The sequence below is a fragment of the Otolemur garnettii genome, unplaced genomic scaffold (genome assembly GCF_000181295.1).
Source record: "Otolemur garnettii isolate 467f Iridium unplaced genomic scaffold, OtoGar3 scaffold00147, whole genome shotgun sequence".
Classification (NCBI taxonomy): Eukaryota; Metazoa; Chordata; class Mammalia; order Primates; family Galagidae; genus Otolemur; species Otolemur garnettii.
Window position 1 is genome coordinate 1,131,640 of NW_003852542.1, and position 3,490 is coordinate 1,135,129.

The window sequence follows — 3,490 nt, forward strand, 5'->3', positions numbered from 1 at the left end:
TTCATGCCATGATGTTCAAAATTTATTCGGGAGCAAACATTTCTACTGTCCTTCTTAGCTCCTGCTCTTTCTACCATGCATGTCTTAACAAATACAGTAGGACCTCTGTAAGTTGACCAAAAAACAACTGTGACAAACTGGTCAACATATGCAGATGTCAACATAAGGAACTAGACCTTCTATACCGATACGTGCATATGGTGCGTGTCTGGTCTATGAAAATTAGGTCAGTTAAGAAGGTGGTCATTCGACTACGGAAGTTCTGCTGTACTTGCATTAGTGTTAGCACTCAAGAAATGTTAACTACACACATCTCTATAGCAGAAGAATTAAGAGAAAAGCTACAACGTTCCCTTCTCTGTAAGGCTCCAAAATGTAAGGTTGGCAGAGGAGTGGGTGGTTCTTTTTTATTGTTGCTATCATCCTGTGGACACAAACTTATTAGAAGTTGCAGGTTGGGAGGAAGGGGTAGGAGTGGCACTACCAGCCTGGGACCCATAAGACAGGAGGCCAGAGGTGGGGGTCAGAGGTCATCAGCCAGTCGGTGGACTGTTCTTCCCTCTGTGAGGGATCAGCGCCTGGGGCGTGGTGAAGGGTCTAGGAAGATGCAGAAGGTGTAGGTGCCTGGTTCTAGCTGTATCTGAGGGTACAAAATGATGAGAAACTTCCCACCCCAGGGTTTTTTTGACTCCTGAGAGATAATTTTGGGAAGGAGGATGATGGCACTCTGAGGTCAGGGCTGGGCACTTGGATAATGCAGACAAAGAATGGTGGTGGCTGTGGTGCTGGGACGAGCCTCAGAGGGAATGATGGGGTGGTGAGAGGCCAGGGCCCAGGAGGGAAGTGGCCTTGGACCTGTGGACAGCCCCTCTGAACCTAGCCATAGTGGAGGCACTGCTCCCAAGTCCAAGCCCAGTGGGACGGCTCCATGACCATGACCTCCTCACAGCACTGGCGGCTCCCCACTGCCTGAAAGCTCGTCTGTGCCCCCAGCTTGTCCCTCTGGTGCAGGAATTTTGCCACCTGAAGGTACCAATCTTCTCCCAGGGCCCATGGGGAAAATCTCACATTTGGGCTCTCCCAGATCCTCCTCCATGTCATTTGCAAGGTACAGTGCCAGGAACAGGCTGCTGTGGGTATACCCGCTGAGCTTCAGGTGGGTGCACTATAAGTAGACCAGCACCATGGCCAGGAGATACTTATCCAAAATCCAGAAGCACAGGTCTTTGGAGAGGAATTCCTGGGCAAAGCTGTCCTCCAGAAGCCTGAGGAAGGCCTGGAGTTCCTTGTGCTACTGGGAATGGAGAAACCCAGTGCCTCCTCCTTGCCGGCTGCAGCCCCCTAAGCTCTACTACCCTGTGAGGCTGCAGCCCCCCAGGCTCTACTACCCTGTGAATAGTAACCACAGGGACACAGGCAAGGTCTTGGGACTCACTCATCTCTTTGGGGGTGGAGGTAGAAGATGATGGGACAGGACAGGGTGACCTGATCTCTGGAGCTACCCACAGTATAACTCAGGAGTAAGTTTCTTAATAAACAGGGAAGGTAGGGGTGGTAAGACCTGCAGGGGAGGTAGTAACTTTTAAAATGCAGCTACAGGATGTATTTTAATACAATTTTTAAGAATGGAAAAACAAAAATCAGCTCGGTAAGTCTAGGCCCACCAAAAGTTCTCTCTGTTGCTATATTGTGAAGTAAAAATGATATTTTGCAACTATGGTGCTTGTACTTTACTTTTCTTACCTACTCAAAATTTTCACTCGTTCCCATTTGGGGATGAAACAAATGACCAAGCACTGTAACTTGCAATAAGGGAAAGCCTTTACTGTAGATACTTACTGTGGACTAATGCCCTTGAACTTACATTTGCAGAAACTTCAGCCTGAGTGAGTAAAGACAGTGGGCATCAAGCTTGGAGTCAGGCAGGCCTGGGTCCAAGCCCAGCTCTGCCACTGGCTGTAGGACTTAACTTCTGGAAGCCTTGGTCCCTTCACCTGCAAAATGGAAAAAATAATGCTCAACTGTTCTGAAGTTGATGAGCTCACAAACATGAAGTGCCTGGTTAATGTTAAGGTTCCGTATCCCTGCCATCTCCCCCAGTCCCCTATCAATCTACCAAAACCTACTTTGAGTGCTACCATCATAAGCAACAACTATCTCACAATTTCTTTCTTTTATTTTTATCATAAGAGTAAAATCTTAAGACAGAGCAAGTAATAAAAAGCATTCAAAGTAAAACCTCTTGGAATGAAGGTGGATTTCTTTTTTAGTTGTCTCACAATGTTCAACTTGGATTCAATTACTTGCAGCAATAATTAATAGCACATAATAAATGAAGCTGGCTTTCTGGAAGTAATGAAGCCAGAGCAGAACATGAGCTCACCACTGCTCTTGGCTCTTAAATCTCTGATGAGGAGGAGAAAGGGGAACCTGCCAAGGAATGTTGGGGGGAATTAGCAGGCTTGCGGGTTTGCCAGAGCGGAATTAGCCGAGCTCTAATGCATGCTAAGGTGGGGTGGGGTGCTGTGCAGATGGAGAGATGGCTGAAAGCAAGGAAGATGGGAGAGGCGGGGCTGAGGGTAGTGGGGAACACAGGCTGTAGTCATTCTGGGGAGCAGAGGGACTCTGGGCCAGGAAACAGGTGCTGGAGTTACACAGATTCAGTATCAGAGCTGGAAGAGGCCTCAAGGCCGAGGGGCTCTACCTTCTCATACAGATGAGAAAACTGAGGCCCAGAGGTATTCCAACTTGCCTGAGGATGCACAAGTTTTGTAAAGACAGAGCCTCATTCTGTGTGGCTGGCTTTCTAGTGGTCATCTTCAGAGAAGAGAAGTCTAGTGTCCTGGTTTGGCCAAAGTTGAAATAGATGTCCAGAAAATGCTAAGCTTGTCTTGTGAAAATCCTGAAGCAATGCCCGCTACCTGTTTATCAGCTTTTGCAGAAAAGGTCCCACGTACACACAGACGCATGCTGCCACCATCTTTCTTCTGGAATTTGGAGGTTGTGGGAATTGGAGTTCACTACGATAGCCTTTGTGGGAAAACAAAATGCTCCTAATGCAACAAATATTTACAATATTTATTATGATAAAATATTAATACTAATATGAATCAGACACCAGTTTATGGAAATGACTCAGCTTCTCTGGTCCTCTGTCCTGAGAAAGGGGCTGGTAATTGACTGAATGCCTGTGATCAGCCTGGGGTATCTTCAAAAACACACCTTCTGGGCAGTGCCTGTGGCTCAAGGAGTAGGGCGCCTGCCCCATATACTGGAGGTGGCGGGTTCAGCCCCAGCCAAAAACTGCAACCAAAAAGAAACACACACCTTCCCATCACCTTAGTGAACAGTCTCCCAGGAAAAACCAGCTGCTCCTCTGCCGACCTTACATTTTGGAGCCACTGGTCATTCAGATGCAGCCTCTGGCCCTGGCCTCCAGCTGAAGCCTCCCCTTGCCCACTCCTAGGCTCCTCCCTTGGGCTGAGCCTCT

At 47.9% G+C, this 3,490-nt stretch overlaps 1 pseudogene; it reads right to left on the bottom strand.

Annotated features, from left to right (window-relative positions):
- Positions 1–571: 571 nt before the first annotated feature.
- LOC100963341 lies at positions 572–2,969 on the bottom strand (annotated as a pseudogene).
- Between the last annotated feature and the right edge of the window lie 521 nt (positions 2,970–3,490).